The sequence below is a fragment of the Ranitomeya variabilis genome, chromosome 1 (genome assembly GCF_051348905.1).
Source record: "Ranitomeya variabilis isolate aRanVar5 chromosome 1, aRanVar5.hap1, whole genome shotgun sequence".
NCBI classification, from domain to species: domain Eukaryota; kingdom Metazoa; phylum Chordata; class Amphibia; order Anura; family Dendrobatidae; genus Ranitomeya; species Ranitomeya variabilis.
In genome coordinates, this window is record NC_135232.1 from 33,404,500 (window position 1) to 33,423,986 (window position 19,487).

The 19,487-nt window shown below is 42.4% G+C and overlaps 1 protein-coding gene across 2 annotated transcripts in view; it reads right to left on the reverse strand.

Moving 5' to 3' along the window:
* Positions 1–19,487, reverse strand: part of LOC143804128 (class I histocompatibility antigen, F10 alpha chain-like) — a 604,087-nt gene that overhangs the window by 418,396 nt on the left and 166,204 nt on the right. The window contains exon 8 of one of the 2 annotated variants that reach the window (XM_077281910.1): positions 3,958–4,100. The exons of the other annotated variant lie outside the window; for it this stretch is intronic. The gene's annotated coding sequence lies outside the window, so the exon portion shown is untranslated. Of the gene's footprint in view, positions 1–3,957; positions 4,101–19,487 lie in introns of those variants that run through there. 2 annotated transcript variants of the gene reach the window in all.

Consider the following 19,487-nt stretch of genomic DNA (forward strand, 5'->3'; position numbering starts at 1 on the left):
TAACTGTATTTATATATATATGTATAGTGAAATAATTAAAATTTATTCCAGTAATAATACTTAGAATTACATTAATCACAATATATATTAAATATATACATATGTATAACATATTTAAATTATTTTGTTTCTGAATAAATATGAAATTAACCTTATCTTTTATTTTTCCTTAGAGCTTTCATTTCAAAAACAGGAATTGAACAAAAAAAAAACCTTTTTACATGAATTTATGTTTTATTTACACAGGAAGCTATATTAACTGCATGATTGTATATATATTTAACACTTAATAAAAAAATAATATATAACTAATAAACTAAAAACTTGTTTTTTTCCTTTGCATGGAAATAATGTAGTTTTTCTCCTTCGTTGCATGGTGTGACAGGTCACTCTCTTGTTTCAACTTAAAGCTGTAAGAAGAAACTTTAGAAGTCCCTCAGCCTTTGCATTCAAACGGATTCAGTTGCAGACTTGTACTAAATATAACTGTACAACAAATGCACACATTTCATATGGAAGAGTCCTATCTATAGGTTGGAACATAGTGTTAGATATGAACTCAGTGAAACAAAAGACGTGCACACTGTTCAGCCTGAGCTTCCTGTTTCACCTCCCTTCGGCTTGGAAATGTTTTACTACCACTACGGATCAATGGTGCTCATTCGGAAAAAAGCTAATCCACATGAATCAATTAAAGAAAAGGAAGAGCACTCACCATCCGTGTATTAAGTCCGGTCTTTATTAAAGTGGCTTATGATAAAAACAGAGCATGGCAGGGAGATGCAGTGGAGGGACCATAGTGTTAGATATATTTGGGGAATATTCAAAAAAATATTAGAATACTAAATTTAATAGTATACAATGAGCATTGATTAATAATTGGGACACAATATTTTGGGTTAATATACATGTCTTTGTATGTGAAATATGTATTGTCAACTTTTATGTGAGTGACAGATGACAGATGAGCAGCTGCTAAGTGCATTCAACGTAAGAATGAAGTGTAACGTAAGGAATGTGAAATGTACAGTATGTAAGAGGCCTCATGATTTATGGTATGTTGAGAGAAAGAAAGAAAATAACAAAAAACTTGTGTGTATGAAAATAAGATTCAGTTAAATTACAAATGTTAAGATATATTGAAATATTATTTACTCAACATATATTTACATATATTTCTTTAATTATTATTTCTTGATTTAGTAATAGTGAATAAGTGCAATCACACATCAATATGGTTTATCAAGTATATATTTAGAATAATTTTCCCAAATTATAATTTTTTTCATATTCAATGTTTTTTATTGATTACATAGATGGGTACCATTTTCAAACAAATATATGGCACAAGCTGATATGACAGTTATAAAATTAATTATTTTTAATTTTGGTTTTTGCAAATTAATTTTTTCATAAAATAATATTTTTTGGTATTAAGGGGGAAATGTGTTTTTGATCCAGATTACATCATCACATTTCATCAATACTTTTTTTTCACACATTTTAATAAAAAAGAAATATTAATAAGGTATTATTGGGTACAATACAATAAGTATTATAAAAGTCATTTTTTTTCCTCTAATGAAGGGTATTATATGCAAAGCTGCATAATTTCAATATTTTGGTAATCCAAGGTTATGACAACATCTAGATAATGGAAATATTAAAGGGAATGTGTTATTGAGACATAACCTTTGCATTCATCATCAATATATAAAGGCCTTATTTTTATTTTTATTTTATTCTCATTTTTCATTTTTCACGATTTCTTATTTTTATTTGTTTAACATTTTTATTTTTCATTTTTCACTTTTTATTCAATTTTTATTCTCAATTTTTCATTTTTTATCTCAAAAAGAAAAATCAATATTTAATAAAGTAATGTCTAATACAAGTATATTGCTTTATCAAATATAATGATCATATGGTTTCATTATATAAGAAATGTTTCAATTCTGAGTTAAATACAACAATTCTTTCACTTATTCATTTATATATATATACATATTCTTATTTTGGTTCATGGCTACACATTCTTACATATTATTGGTTATAGTTTATTAATAAAGTTTTAGTAATAACAGCATTTGTTACATAAAAGACACACTGACATCTATGGGTTCAAAAAGAAATTACACCCATGACATAAAAATGTCCTATCACATGAAGAATATGGTTAATAATATATTATCATTATTATTATTATTTTATTTTTCCAAATATGAGTTCCATATTAATATTCCAATAATAATTATATGGATATTATTGATTGCTATGGTAAGCTATGATGTTATAAGTTAGGAAATTACCAGATTTGGTATAGAATAGGGAATGAAGACTTCAATCAAGATATTAAAGTTATGTTAATAAAGACTTTTCATATTTTTATATTCAATTAAAAGTTGCAAGAAGAAAAAGCGTTATCCAGAAGTTCCACAAGGTAACAATGCTATGATTTCTGAGTAATAATAGACTGTGTCGAATACAATTCATGTCACCATTCACAACTACAGCATCCATCTCTGACAAGTATGAGTATAATATCCTACCTGCCAACCACGGAGAGGACGATGATCCTATGATGCTAAGATGAACTGTGTTATTATGTTCCAGTGGTTTCCTATCATCTATAAGACTTCCATGAAAGCTGGTGAACAATCAGGTGATTGTCAGGACGCTACAACCCTGACATGTGTCCAGTGCACCAAAAACTGGTTATGGTGCTATATTTAGCAGGGAAGAGTCAATTTAACCCTTGCTGTGCTGACCAAAAACACCTGTTCCAAGACCACTACGGATGATATGGAGATTCCAGATGATTTCCAAGGCGAGCCAATGTAAGTCCAGGTTTTTAAAGGTGACACTACACAGATATTAAAGCTACATCACATCTATGAACTTTGTTTTCTTATCAACATTTGAATTTATGGACTTTGATTGACACATGACACACAGTCTCTACAATATCTACATGCTATCATCTATTTCATAAAAATTATAATAAAGATTGTTTAAAAAGAACCAAGAAGAAAACATCAAGATGAAGACCAGATGACATCAGATGACATCAGACCTGAGATGCTTCAAGTAGATATAGGGAAGTATAATCGCATATATTTTATGAATATTGGTCACGGCTTACCATAACATGCATTTACATATCATTATATTATTGAATACGTAGAACAATATTATTATTATTATTATTATTATTATTATTATTGTTATTGATATTATGAACACTAAATTATTTTGCTAAAGAAGAAGGAAAGAAGAAAGAAGATTTTATTAAATATATTTAATTTGAGGGTTCCAATGAATGTCTTTCACCCTCAAAAGGGGGAATTGTTAAATATTAATTAATTAACTTATTCTTGGTCTTGATGCAGTATAGAACACATTGCTTCATGCTGACAGTACAAAGAGCTATTTATGTATATAGGAGCTCAGAGCATAAGTCCACTCCATATACAGGGTAACACGTGATCTGTAGAGAAGATATATAAGTGTCTCTTAGGAGGGTGTGGGGGTCTTTTGTCACGTGGGACTGTCACCTCCCATCTCCACCTCATTCTCTCCATGGATGTCTGAAGAAGAAGCAACAGCTGATAGCTGCAGTCATGATGACCTTCAAACTCCAGACACACAGACAGATGACTTCCATTCAGGACTTGGGAAAGATGGGTAACTAATGCTAATCTCTACACATGGACAATCCGTTCGTAACTATTTTGATCTGTTTTATGTTTTTGCTGCAACCTGATTTTTCTATGGACAATCAATAAACCACTATACTTTTTATGTGAATATGACGACATTTTTCTTTTAAGAATAACGCACCTGGTTAAGTCCTGATTTAAATGAATGTGCAGAATAAGCATATTTAACACCAGGACTCAGCCGGAGGCCTCACAATTCTGCTTTGTAATTGTTTTTTTCTAAGCGGTCATTTTATTCCGGGATTAGACTAAATAATAATGAGATTATTGTATACGGCCGGTTCCTGTACAATCACACACAATGAAATGAAGCAATGACAGATAAATGGGGAGATTCTTCAGTCCACAAGGATAGAGGCAGAAGACGTCTCTCGTCCGGCTCTGTAATGACAAAAAGTACAAACCGCTCCCATTAGAGATCATCACACCGGTCTAATAATGTCCTAAATGCTCCATCACCTTCTATAACGGGAAAGTACCAATAATATATGTATATGTCACTACATGAGCTTTACTACGCCAGAAAGTGAGAGGCGACATATTGTGTAAAGGACACAACGCCTCTGAGTGACGACTGTACAATTATATATAGAGATAACTATGTGACTATAGATTTTTTACCCTTCGCCATGACAGTACCCACTTTGAGAGAGGGACCCGCCCATAGGAACAGGAAACCTACAGAGACAAAAGGGCGGTCCACCTCTCCTCCTCAGTTGGTTTCCTGTTCCTATTGGAAACCCTGGAATATCTACATGGAGTATCCTGAGCTGTGCACCTGCCTGTGTGGTTTCCATGCGAACAGCAGGGGCTGTGGCATCAGTAGCAGCGGCGGGGGAGCCACTGCATGCAGCCTCCTCCCTCAACTTTTCCGGCAGGTTCCGGGCAGCCAGCCCGGCCTATGGAGGGGAGCGCTAGTGATGCGTATCGGCCGGCATAGGAGGCGGCAGCAGCGTCTCACGGGTAAGTGCGCTCTGCCACGCCAAACCGGATGTGGTCAGAGCGCGCACACTCATACCGTGAAATGCTCCCGGGGGCGGGTCTTTCCCCCCTAATCAGACACAGCACAGCCGTCACTCCGGGCCTGTGCGCGCCGCCTCCTCTTACTTCATTAGCATTCCTGGCGCCTGCGCTGTAAGTATTTTTTCCGGGCATGCGCAGTTGCGCTGCCCTTCCAACGTACAGCGCAGGCGCCAGGGATGCTAATGAAGCAAGAGGAGGCGGCGCACAGGCCTGGAGTGACGGCTGTGCTGCGTCTGATTAGGAGGGAAAGACCCGCCCCCGGGACCATTTCACGGTATCAAGGGGAACATTTTATAAGCGTTTATTTCAGAGTGTGCAGGGAGCATAACTAAAAGATGGCTCTTTCAGTTACAACACCTGAGGGGGGTGACAGGTTCCCTTTAAGCCTGCCATATCGAGCATATCCACAGCAAGGTCACTGTTAGTGTGGATAGACCAGCTAAAGCAACAGGTCAAAGGCAAGGTGACGAGAGAAAGGATCCTACAAGCAATTCCGTTGATTAGAAGTGCTGCAGCATTCTTGGTTGACGCATCAGCCGATTCTCTGCATTTGGCAGCTAGATCAGCTCACCTAGTGAACGCGGCTCGTCGAGCTCTCTGACTCAAGGGATGGAAAGGGGATGCACAGTCCAAATCTAGACTATGTACAATTCGGTGCCAGGGTGAGTTCTTGTTTGGTGAGGTTCTTGATGACCTACTCACTAAAGCAGGAGAAAGAAGGAAGGGCTTTCCTAAACAGTTTCTTCCTTCCTATAGGAGAGCGTTTAGAAGACAGCCATTTAACAGAAGGAGGCCGTATGAACCACAAAGAGATCGTTGGGAAACGAGGGAAACAAAACAGAAAGGTGCCTTATTTAGTAACTCCGAAACAGCTAGATGCAGTAGACACGGTCAGTAAGGAAGTACCAGTAGGTGAAAGACTAAAATTTTTTCACCGACAATGGGAACATATAACTTCAAATCAGTGGACCCTCCGCCTAATAAAATCAGGACTAAGATTAGAATTCTTCCGACTACCACAAGATACTTTCATTGTAACATCTCTGAGAGCACCAGAACAGCAAAAGTCGCTCCAGTTGGACATTTTCAGCCTTTTGGCTAAAAATGTTCTTATAGAAGTACCAAGGAATCAGGAAGGAAGGGTATTTTATTCCCCTTTATTTCTGATTCCCAAACCGGATGGTTCATTCCGTACTATAATAAATCTTAGAAAATTAAATTCTTTTTTATATGATCACACCTTTAAGATGGAATCAATCAGGTCTACTATTAAACTTTTATTTCCTAGATGTTTTATGACGGGTCTAGATTTGAAGGATGCGTATTACCATCTTCCCATTCATGCAGAACACCAACAATACCTCAGGGTGGCAGTCAACCTAGGAGGCCGGATCCGTCACTTTCAATTTACAGCTATACCATTCGGCCTTTCAATGGCTCCTCGCGTTTTCACTAAAGTTATGCTCGAGGTGATGGCTTATCTGCGACATCAGGATACACTAATCGTACCTTACCTGGATGATTTTTTAATAGTTGTAAATTCTGCCTCACAATGTAAAGAATGCTTGGCTAATACCATTTCATCTTTGCAGGCTTTAGGTTGGATTGTGAATTTCAAGAATCCAGACTTCATCCAGAAACCCTGCAGTCCTTCCTGGGGCTAATCTTGGACTCTGTAAGTCAGAGATGTCTCTAACCAGAATCCAAGAAGTTGGCCATAATCTCGAAAGTTAGTATGGCAAGGGCTAATCCTCAAATGTCACTAAGGGATGCCATGTCCCTCTTAGGCTCTTTCTCTTCCTGCATCCCTACAGTTCAATGGGCCCAATATCATACTAGGGCCTTACAACATGAGATCCTTTTGGCGCAATTTCATTGTCAAGGATGTTTGAATACAAAAATCGCCCTTTCACAAGAGGTGCTTAATTAATTGGTCTGATGGTTAGATAAAAACCACTTGTCTGGAGGAGTCCCATGGACAATAAAACCCTCTAAAATAATTACCACTGACGCAAGCCCAGAGGGGTGGGGGGCCCATCTGGGTCAGAATATAGCTCAAGGTCGCTGGAATGCTGTGGAGATTCAGCAGTCCTCCAATTGTAAGGAACTGAAAGCAGTTAATCATGCTTTAAAATGTTTCCTTCCCCAGCTCCGAGGATCTCACGTAAGAATCCTGTCGGACAACATGACAGTCGTCACATATTTAAATCGTCAAGGCGGAACGCGATCAGAAAGTCTAAAGTCTTCAGCGACAAATATCTTCGATTTAGCGGACGTTAATCTTCTATCCCTCATGGCTCTCCATATCAGAGGAGTAGAGAATTTAAAAGCCGACTTCCTCAGTCGCTACATGCTGCGCCAAGGAGAATGGACTCTCAATCCTCAAATATTCAGAAGCATAGTAGACATATGGGGTCTTCCACAAATAGATTTATTTGCGACCAGAAAAAACAGACAGGTGCAAATGTTCGCCTCCCTAAACGCAGCGGATCATCCAGACATGATAGACTCGCTCCAGTATCCTTGGAAGTTTGACCTAGCTTATGCCTTACCGCCAATGATGTTAATTCCATTGGTTATCAAAAAGATAAGAGAAGAAAGAGCAAGGGTGATTCTAAAAGCACCCTTCTGGAATTTTCCATATTTCTGTATAAATTTCTAAATTCTAAAACTACATCAGATCTTATCAGTAGATGAAGAGAATCCAAACAAATGAGTCAAAAATATTAGATTTTGCAATTTTATTATTGAGGAAAATGATCAAAAGTTTGTGAACCTTTGCTCTCAATATCTGGAGTTTTGAAATTTGCAGCAATAACTGCATCTAAATGTGTCCAGTAATTGTTGGTTTGTCCTGCATATCGGCTTGTAGGAACTGTGGCTAATTTCTCTCTACAAAACAGCTTCACCTTTGGATTTTCTCCCATAACTGTTCACTTCAGCTCCTTCCACTATAGCACTAAGGTCAGGACTGTGACTTGTTCACTCAAACTTTATTCTTCTTTAACCATTCTTCTGTAGAACGACTTATGTGCTTTGGTTCATTGTCTTGGAGGATGACAGACGTTCCCTTTGATATTCAGCTCATGGACAGATGTTGTGACATTTTCCTCTGAATGCTATAGTTTCATCAGTGATGGCCGCCATCCTGGCCTAGATGCAGCAAAACTGGACCAAACCATGACACCACTGTGTTTCACAGATTGCATGAGGTTTTTATCCTCGAATGCAGGGTATTTCTTTCTCCAAACCAATGTGTCTCATTTAAACCAAAAAGCTCTCATTTTGTTTCGTCCATCCACAAAACATTGTTCCTTTTAGCCTTCTTGCTTGTCCAGGTGATCGTTAGCAAACTGTAGGCAGACAGCAATGTTCATTTTGAGGAGAAATGACTTGCAGTCCTGCCATGCACACCACACACCATTATTGTTCAGTGTCCTCCTGATGGTGGATTCATGAATATTGACTAATGTGAGAGAAGCCTTTAGTTGCTTAGAGTTTACCTTGGGTTCCTTTGTCACCTCGTGGACTATTAATACGCCTTACTTTTAGAGTGATCATTTTTGATCAAACACTCCCGGGGAGGGTGATTTTCTTTCATCTGTGCAATATGTCTGACTGGCTTGTTGAATTCCAAACTAATTAGAGATGTTTTGTAACCTTTTCCAACCTGATGAGCATCAACAACTACTCTTCTGATGTCCTCAGAAATCTCCTTTGTGCCATGATACACTACTACAAACATGATGTGATGATCAGACTTTGATAGATTTCTGAAACAGGACATCCACTTACACCTGATTGACATTCCATTGATTGAAAGCATCAGACTAATTTCACCTTGCTAATTCTAAAGTTTCACATACTTTTGACACTCAGACACGTGATATTGGTTCATTTTTCCTCATTTAAAAAATTGAAAGCCTAATATTTTTGACTCAGTTGCTTGGTTTTGTTCTATGCATCTACTTTTAGAATGTACCGTATATACTCGAGTATAAGCCGAGATTTTCAGCCCAAATTTTTGGGCTGAAAGTGCCCCTCTCGGCTTATACTCGAGTCACTGTCGGTGGCAGGGTCGGCGGGTGAGGGGGAGAGGGCACTGTCGCATACTTACCTGCTTCCGGGGCTCCTGGCGCTGTCCCTGCAGTCCCACGGTCTCCGGGTGCCGCAGCTCTTCCCCTGTTCAGCGGTCATGTGGGACCGCTCATTAGAGAAATTAATATGGACTCCACTCCCATAGGGGCGGAGCCGCCTATTCATTTCTCTAATCAGCCGTGCCGGTGACCGCTGACAGAGGAAGAGGCTGCGGCACCGGAGACCAGCTGTCCGGGGGAAGGAGCGGGACGCCGGGAGAAGGTAAGTATGTCATATTCACCTGTCCGCGTTCCACACGCCGGGCGCCACTCCGTCTTCCCAGCGTCTCTCTCTCCGCACTGACTGTGCAGGTCAGAGGGCGCGATGACGCATATAGTGTGCGCGCCGCCCTCTGCCTGGTCAGTCAGTGCGGAGAGACGCCGGGACGGGACGCTGAGGAGCTGCAAGCAAGAGAGGTGGTATGTGTTTTATTATTTTTATTGCAGCAGCAGCACAGCTTTCTATGGGGCAATAATCAACGGTGCAGAGCATTATATGGCACAGCTATGGGGCAATTATGAACGGTGCAGAGCACTATATGGCACAGCTATGGGGCAATTATGAACGGTGCAGAGCACTATATGGCACAGCTATGGGGCAATTATGAACAGTGCAGAGCACTATATGGCACAGCTATGGGGCAATTATGAATAGAGCAGAGCACTATATGGCACAGCTTTCTATGGTACAGCTATGGGGCAATAATGAACGGTGCAGAGCACTATATGGCACAGCTATGGGGCAATTATGAATAGAGCAGAGCACTATATGGCACAGCTTTCTATGGTACAGCTATGGGGCAATAATGAACGGTGCAGAGCACTATATGGCACAGCTATGGGGCAATAATGAACGGTGCAGAGCACTATATGGTACAGCTATGGGGCAATAATGAACGGTGCAGAGCACTATATGGCACAGCTATGGGGCAATTATGAACGGTGCAGAGCACTATATGGCACAGCTATGGGGCAATTATGAACGGTGCAGAGCACTATATGGCATAGCTATGAGGCAATTATGAACGGTGCAGAGCACTATATGGCACAGCTATGGGGCAATAATGAACGGTGCAGAGCACTATATGGCACAGCTATGGGGCAATAATGAATGGTGCAGAGCACTATATGGTACAGCTATTGGGCAATAATGAACGGTGCAGAGCACTATATGGCACAGCTATGGGGCAATAATGAACGGTGCAGAGCACTATATGGCACAGCTATGAGGCAATAATGAACGGTGCAGAGCACTATATGGCACAGCTATGGGGCCATAATGAATGGTGCAGAGCACTATATGGCACAGCTATGGGGCAATAATGAACGGTGCAGACCACTATATGGTACAGCTATGGGGCAATAATGAATGGTGCAGAGCACTATATGGCACAGCTATGGGGCCATAATGAACGGTATGGAGCATCTATTTTTATTTTTGAAATTCACCAGTAGCTGCTGCATTTTCCACCCTAGGCTTATACTCGAGTCAATACGTTTTCCCAGTTTTTTGTGGCAAAATTAGGGGGGTCGGTGTTGTGAATTTGCTTTTTGCTCCCTCTAGTGGTTACTAGTTTTTTGACTCTGGTTTTTCTGTCATTCCTTTTATCCGCACCTGGGTCGTTAGTTAGGGGTGTTGCTATATAAGCTCCCTGGACCTTCAGTTCAATGCCTGGCAACGTAGTTATCAGAGCTAGTCTGCTGTGCTCTTGTCTACTGATCCTGGTTCCAGTTATATCAGCTAAGTCTGCCTTTTGCTTTTTGCTATTTGTTTTGGTTTTGTATTTTTGTCCAGCTTGTTCCAAATCTACATCCTGACCTTTGCTGGAAGCTCTAGGGGGCTGGTGTTCTCCCCCCGGACCGTTAGACGGTTCGGGGGTTCTTGAATTTCCAGTGTGGATTTTGATAGGGTTTTTGTTGACCATATAAGTTACCTTTCTTTATTCTGCTATCAGTAAGCGGGCCTCTCTGTGCTAAACCTGGTTCATTTCTGTGTTTGTCATTTCCTCTTACCTCACCGTCATTATTTGTGGGGGGCTTCTATCCAGCTTTGGGGTCCCCTTCTCTGGAGGCAAGAAAGGTCTTTGTTTTCCTCTACTAGGGGTAGCTAGATTCTCCGGCTGGCGCGTGTCATCTAGAATCAACGTAGGAATGATCCCCGGCTACTTCTAGTGTTGGCGTTAGGAGTAGATATATGGTCAACCCAGTTACCACTGCCCTATGAGCTGGATTTTTGTATTCTGCAGACTTCCACGTTCCTCTGAGACCCTCGCCATTGGGGTCATAACAGTTTGCCAGGCCAGTATTAAATGTTTAATGCATTGCAGAAGAGGGATTATAAGAAAGAAGATTCTGAGGTTTTTTTTTTTCTTCTTCCCCTTTACCTCAGAGTGGCTATGCTTGCTGCAGACATGAATGTCCAGACCTTGATTACAAGTGTGGACCAGCTGGCTACTCGTGTGCAGGGCATACAAGACTATGTTATCAGAAATCCTATGTTAGAACCTAAAATACCGATTCCTGAACTGTTTTCCGGAGACAGGTTTAAGTTTAGGAATTTCGTGAATAATTGTAAATTGTTTTTGTCCCTGAGACCCTGTTCATCTGGAGATTCTGCTCAGCAAGTAAAAATTGTTATTTCGTTCTTACGGGGCGACCCTCAGGATTGGGCTTTTTCGCTGGCACCAGGAGATCCGGCATTGGCTGATCTTGATGCGTTTTTTCTGGCGCTCGGTTTACTTTATGAGGAACCCAATCTTGAGATTCAGGCAGAAAAGGCCTTGCTGTCTATGTCTCAGGGGCAGGACGAGGCTGAAGTGTATTGCCAAAAATTTCGGAAATGGTCCGTGCTGACACATTGGAACGAGTGTGCACTGGCCGCTAATTTTAGAAATGGCCTTTCTGAAGCCATTAAGAATGTTATGGTGGGTTTTCCCATTCCCACAGGTCTGAATGATACTATGGCACTGGCTATTCAAATTGACCGGCGGTTGCGGGAGCGCAAAACCGCAAATTCCCTCATGGTGTTGTCTGAACAGACACCTAATTCGGTGCAATGTGATAGAAAAACCGCAAATTCCCTCATGGTGTTGTCTGAACAGACACCTGATTTAATGCAATGTGATAGAATCCTGACTAGAAATGAGCGGAAAATTCATAGACGCCGGAATGGCTTGTGCTACTACTGTGGTGATTCTACACATGTTATCTCAGCATGCTCTAAACGTATAGCTAAGGTTGTTAGTCCTGTCACCGTTGGTAATTTGCAACCTAAATTTATTCTGTCTGTAACTTTGATTTGCTCACTGTCATCTTATCCTGTCATGGCGTTTGTAGATTCAGGTGCTGCCCTGAGTCTCATGGATCTCTCATTTGCTAAGCGCTGTGGTTTTACTCTTGAACCATTAGAAAATCCTATTCCTCTTAGGGGTATTGATGCTACACCATTGGCAGCAAATAAACCGCAGTATTGGACACAGGTTACCATGTGCATGACTCCTGAACACCGCGAGGTGATACGTTTCCTGGTTTTACATAAAATGCAGGATTTGGTTGTTTTAGGGCTGCCATGGTTACAGACCCATAATCCAGTCCTGGACTGGAAGGCTATGTCAGTCTCAAGTTGGGGCTGTCGTGGTATTCATGGGGATTCCCTGCCTGTGTCTATTGCTTCTTCTACGCCTTCGGAAGTTCCGGAGTATTTGTCTGATTATCAGGATGTCTTCAGTGAGTCTGAGTCCAGTGCACTGCCTCCTCATAGGGACTGTGACTGTGCTATAGATTTGATCCCAGGCAGTAAATTTCCTAAGGGAAGACTGTTTAATCTGTCGGTACCTGAACATACCGCTATGCGTTCATATATCAAGGAGTCTCTGGAGAAAGGACATATTCGTCCGTCTTCTTCCCCTCTTGGTGCGGGATTCTTTTTTGTGGCAAAAAAGGACGGATCTTTGAGACCTTGTATTGATTATCGGCTTTTAAATAAGATCACTGTCAAATTTCAGTATCCTTTACCGCTGTTGTCTGACTTGTTTGCCCGGATTAAGGGTGCCAAGTGGTTCACCAAGATAGACCTTCGTGGTGCGTACAACCTTGTGCGCATTAAGCAAGGTGATGAATGGAAAACCGCATTCAATATGCCCGAAGGTCATTTTGAGTACTTGGTGATGCCTTTTGGGCTCTCCAATGCGCCTTCAGTTTTTCAGTCCTTTATGCATGACATTTTCCGGAAGTATCTGGATAAATTTTTGATTGTTTATCTGGATGATATTTTGGTTTTTTCTGATAATTGGGATTCGCATGTGGAGCAGGTCAGGTTGGTCTTTAAAATTTTGCGTGAAAATTCCTTGTTTGTCAAGGGCTCAAAGTGTCTCTTTGGTGTACAGAAGGTTCCCTTTTTGGGGTTCATTTTTTCCCCTTCTGCTGTGGAGATGGACCCAGTCAAGGTCCGAGCTATTCTTGATTGGACTCAGCCCTCGTCAGTTAAGAGTCTTCAGAAGTTCTTGGGCTTCGCTAACTTCTACCGTCGTTTTATCGCTAATTTTTCTAGCATTGTGAAACCTTTGACGGATATGACCAAGAAGGGCTCCGATGTAGCTAACTGGGCTCCTGCTGCCGTGGAGGCTTTCCAGGAGTTGAAACGCCGGTTTACTTCGGCGCCTGTTTTGTGCCAGCCTGACGTCTCACTTCCCTTTCAGGTTGAGGTGGATGCTTCAGAGATTGGGGCAGGGGCCGTTTTGTCGCAGAGAGGCCCTGGTTGCTGTTATGAAACCTTGTGCCTTTTTCTCTAGGAAGTTTTCGCCTGCCGAGCGAAATTATGATGTGGGCAATCGGGAGTTGTTGGCCATGAAATGGGCATTTGAGGAGTGGCATCATTGGCTCGAGGGTGCTAAGCATCGTGTGGTGGTCTTGACTGATCACAAAAATCTGATGTATCTCGAGTCTGCTAAACGCCTTAATCCGAGACAGGCCCGCTGGTCATTGTTTTTCTCCCGCTTTGATTTTGTTGTCTCGTATTTACCAGGTTCAAAGAATGTGAAGGCCGATGCTCTTTCTAGGAGCTTTGTGCCTGATGCTCCTGGAGTCGCTGATCCTGTTGGTATTCTTAAAGATGGAGTTATCTTGTCAGCTATTTCTCCGGATCTGCGACGTGTGTTGCAGAGATTTCAGGCTGATAGGCCTGAGTCTTGTCCACCTGACAGACTGTTTGTCCCGGATAAGTGGACCAGCAGAGTCATTTCCGAGGTTCATTCCTCGGTGTTGGCAGGTCACCCGGGCATTTTTGGCACCAGAGATCTGGTGGCCAGGTCCTTTTGGTGGCCTTCCTTGTCAAGGGATGTGCGGTCATTTGTGCAGTCCTGTGGGACTTGTGCTCGAGCTAAGCCTTGCTGTTCTCGTGCCAGCGGTTTGCTCTTGCCCTTGCCTGTCCCGAAGAGACCTTGGACACATATCTCCATGGATTTCATTTCTGATCTTCCGCTATCTCAGGGCATGTCCGTTATCTGGGTGATATGTGATCGCTTCTCCAAGATGGTCCATTTGGTTCCTTTGCCTAAGCTGCCTTCCTCTTCCGATCTGGTTCCTGTGTTTTTCCAGAACGTGGTTCGTTTGCACGGCATCCCTGAGAATATTGTGTCAGACAGAGGATCCCAGTTCGTTTCCAGGTTCTGGCGATCCTTTTGTAGTAGGATGGGCATTGATTTGTCGTTTTCCTCTGCTTTCCATCCTCAGACTAATGGACAGACGGAGCGAACCAATCAGACTTTGGAGGCTTATTTGAGGTGTTTTGTCTCTGCTGATCAGGACGATTGGGTGACATTCTTGCCGTTGGCTGAGTTTGCCCTTAATAATCGGGCTAGTTCCGCCACTTTGGTTTCGCCTTTTTTCTGCAACTCTGGTTTCCATCCTCGCTTTTCTTCGGGTCATGTGGAGCCTTCTGACTGTCCTGGGGTGGATTCTGTGGTGGATAGGTTGCAGCAGATCTGGAATCATGTGGTGGACAACTTGAAGTTGTCACAGGAGAAGGCTCAGCGCTTTGCCAACCGCCGCCGCGGTGTGGGTCCCCGACTACGCGTTGGGGATTTGGTATGGCTTTCTTCCCGCTTTGTTCCTATGAAGGTCTCCTCTCCCAAATTTAAACCTCGTTTTATTGGGCCTTACAAGATATTGGAAATCCTTAATCCTGTATCTTTTCGTCTGGATCTTCCTGTGTCGTTTGCTATTCACAATGTATTTCATAGGTCCTTGTTGCGGCGGTACATTGTGCCTGTAGTTCCTTCTGCTGAGCCTCCTGCTCCGGTGTTGGTTGAGGGCGAGTTGGAGTACGTGGTGGAGAAGATCTTGGATTCTCGCCTCTCCAGGCGGAGGCTTCAGTACCTGGTCAAGTGGAAGGGCTATGGTCAGGAGGATAATTCCTGGGTGGTCGCCTCTGATGTTCATGCGGCCGATTTAGTTCGTGCCTTTCATGCCGCTCATCCTGATCGCCCTGGTGGTCGTGGTGAGGGTTCGGTGACCCCTCACTAAGGGGGGGGGTACTGTTGTGAATTTGCTTTTTGCTCCCTCTAGTGGTTACTAGTTTTTTGACTCTGGTTTTTCTGTCATTCCTTTTATCCGCACCTGGGTCGTTAGTTAGGGGTGTTGCTATATAAGCTCCCTGGACCTTCAGTTCAATGCCTGGCAACGTAGTTATCAGAGCTAGTCTGCTGTGCTCTTGTCTACTGATCCTGGTTCCAGTTATATCAGCTAAGTCTGCCTTTTGCTTTTTGCTATTTGTTTTGGTTTTGTATTTTTGTCCAGCTTGTTCCAAATCTACATCCTGACCTTTGCTGGAAGCTCTAGGGGGCTGGTGTTCTCCCCCCGGACCGTTAGACGGTTCGGGGGTTCTTGAATTTCCAGTGTGGATTTTGATAGGGTTTTTGTTGACCATATAAGTTACGTTTCTTTATTCTGCTATCAGTAAGCGGGCCTCTCTGTGCTAAACCTGGTTCATTTCTGTGTTTGTCATTTCCTCTTACCTCACCGTCATTATTTGTGGGGGGCTTCTATCCAGCTTTGGGGTCCCCTTCTCTGGAGGCAAGAAAGGTCTTTGTTTTCCTCTACTAGGGGTAGCTAGATTCTCCGGCTGGCGCGTGTCATCTAGAATCAACGTAGGAATGATCCCCGGCTACTTCTAGTGTTGGCGTTAGGAGTAGATATATGGTCAACCCAGTTACCACTGCCCTATGAGCTGGATTTTTGTATTCTGCAGACTTCCACGTTCCTCTGAGACCCTCGCCATTGGGGTCATAACAGGTCGGCTTATACTCGGGTCGGCTTATACTTGAGTATATACGGTATGTAAAATTTATGCAGAAAAATGGAAAATTATGAGGGGTTCCCAAACTATTAAGCAGCACTGTACATAGGAGATTATTCCATTATTTGCTAGGGCAGGTTATACAAAGGGTTAAGATAAACAATCCAACCCTATAAAAGGCAAAGTGGCGGTGCGAGGAAGAACGTCTGCTCCTCTGATTTCTTCTCTTAGGGCTCATACCCAAATGTGTGAAAAAAGTTCCAATATCAGGACCAAAAAAATGGATGAGTATCATGCGAGTACAATGCAATTTTTCACACTTAGGATCCGATTTACATCCGAATACAGTGCGATTACTATCAGATTTGCAATGTAATTTTAACACGAGCTTTAACATAGCGCAATTCTCTATCATTTACACATCGTTTTCAAATAAAATATTCGTTAAAATACACACATAAACATTATATATATATGAAATGCCGTCTTTTTTTTAGGGTCCCCCATTTTAATAGCCAGTAAAGTCTAACTATACAGTTGTGAGCTGATATTAATAGCCTGGGAACCTCCAAGGGTATTACCCCCTTCCCAGGCTATAAATGTATGAGCCCTTAGGTCGCCTCTTCTGTTGTGAAGGTATCTGAGGATTCATAAGCTGGGTGAGAGGAGGACTAGGGAGGTGTGGCTGTAAGGTGAATGAACAGTCCGGTATAAAGGGAAACTGCTCTCAACGGGGAAATTATATGCAGCATGAGCTCAGCGGCGAGCGTACTGCCCAGAAAAGACAGGACAGCTATTTCTTCAGTAGGTCCAGTATTGACAGCACGGACATAGAGTGGAGCACAGGGGCGAAGGAAGCTAGTTTCCTGACCACATCTCTGATTCTGTCATTTTCCCTCCCTCTCTGGTACTGACCCAAGGGCTGATGACCATTTCCCCTTAGCTCACTGCACCAGTCAACGACTGCTTTGTAGATACAACACATGGGCTTTTACAGCAGCCTCCATGTCACCCAACAGCAAAGATTAATCTTTCAGACAGCATCTTTGGATACAGCAAGGACGTCCGTACTTGTCAGAGTTACAGACTGTATCATTCCTTATCCACCGTCTTTCAAATCTCATTAAATAAACCTCATTATCTCCATGCTGCAAGGTGTCCATCAGGCCTTCTCCCGTTCTCCTAATTCTCCAGAACTCTCCACAATGGACCCTTTCTTCACTATTATGAGACCCCTTTATAATGACCCGGACCATGTTACAGTGGCTGAAAGTGAGATCACATCCCTCACACTGCTGAGAAATATCACACTGAATTTCGTATCTGGTTCTTGCTGGTTTAAACTTGATGAAGGGTTAAAACCCACAACGTTGTGACACTACTGTCACCCTACGTCAATCAAGTTACACTACCATCACTCTATGCTATTGAATTGGTGTGATTGTTATGAAAAGCAACTAATAAAACACTTCAGCAGCCGGATGTAAGTCCCCCACCAGTCTGATACTGATGACCTTCCCTATGGATAGCTCATCAATATCAGAGTATTAGACAACAAGGAGGCCAAACTACATAGGTGGACCTTGGTTTAGCTGCAAGGATGATGAGGAGATGACCCAACTTTTGAAGGACGCCTTGACATGGCAGTTGTGCTCACATATATTGGCCAATCTATGGGCCAAGTACCTACTTTTTTACTGTATTTTTCATAGCAATTTTGCATATAAATATTTCATATATATATTATACAGGGCATTTTTTCCCCATTTTCTATGGCAGTAATGCAGTTTCAATGTTCTGGAGTACTGATTCTTGGTAAATCATGGTGCAACCTTTATAGTTTTTAAAGTTATACGCTTTTTTGGTTGGCACATGTTCACACTAGCTTGTATGTGCTGGTCTTTTTCTCTATTTGTATCAAACCCTTTTTGGACATATGCACTCCCACTTCCATCAGCTACAGGTGATTTTAAGTAGTTAGCTGGTCCATTCCTGCCCCCAGGAGAGGTGACGTATTAGGACAGGGACCCAATTTTTGAAAGACGCCTTGACGTGGCAGTTAAGCTCACATATATTTATGGCAGTTAAGCTCACATATATTTACTGTATTTTTCATAGCAATTTTGCAGACGAATGTTTCATATATACATTATATAGCACTTTTTTAACCATTTTCTAGTTTCAATATTCTAGAATAATTATTATTGTAAATCATGGTGCAATGTTTATTGTTTTTAAACTCAGCACTGACTGACAGCTTATGGCCCATAGAAAACTGACAGTCAGAGCTGTATGGCTAGGATAGACTAAAGGCTGAGTCATACATAACGATATTGTTAACGATATCGTTGCAACGTCACGCTTTTGGTGACGTAGCAACGATCCCGCTAACGATCTCGTTATGTGTGACAGCGACCAACGATCAGGCCCCTGCTGGGAGATCGTTGGTCGATGGGAATGATCAGGACCATTTTTTGGTTGCTGATCACCCGCTGTCATCGCTGGATCGGCGTGTGTGACGCCGATCCAGCGATGTGTTCACTTGTAACCAGGGTAAATATCGGGTTACTAAGTGCAGGGCCGCGCTTAGTAACCTGATATTTACCCTGGCTACCATTGTAAAAGTTAAAAAAAAAAAACAGTACATACTCACATTCTGATGTCTGTCACGTCCCCCGGCGTCCACAGGGTTAAAACTGCTTTCGGCAAGAGCGCTGCTAATATGCATGCGCTGCTGCCGAGAGCTTCCCTGACGTGACGTCACCGCTGTTACTGCCGGCGTTGACACATTCAGTGCAGGGAAGCTCTCGGCAGCAGCGCATGCATATTAGCAGCGCTCTTGCCGAAGGCAGTTTTAACCCTGTGGACGCCGGTGGGGGACGTGACAGACATCAGAATGTGAGTATGTAGTGTGTTTTTTTTTTTTTACTTTTACAATGGTAACCAGGGTAAATATCGGGTTACTAAGCGCGGCCCTGCACTTAGTAACCCAATGTTTACCCTGGTTACCCGGGTGCTGCAGGGGGACTTCGGCATCGTTGAAGACAGTTTCAACGATGCCGAAGTCGTTCCCCTGATCGTTGGTCGCTGGAGAGAGCTGTCTGTGTGACAGCTCCCCAGCGACCACACAACGACTTACCAACGATCACGGCCAGGTCATATCGCTGCTCGTGATCGTTGGTAAGTCGTTTAGTGTAACTCCAGCTTAAGCTAAAGAATATATAGAACTACAGAGAAGGAGCTCATCACTGAGAGGACTAGGAGATCTGCAGCAGATAAAACAGCGTGTTATCAAACTACAGCAAGAAGCCCAGT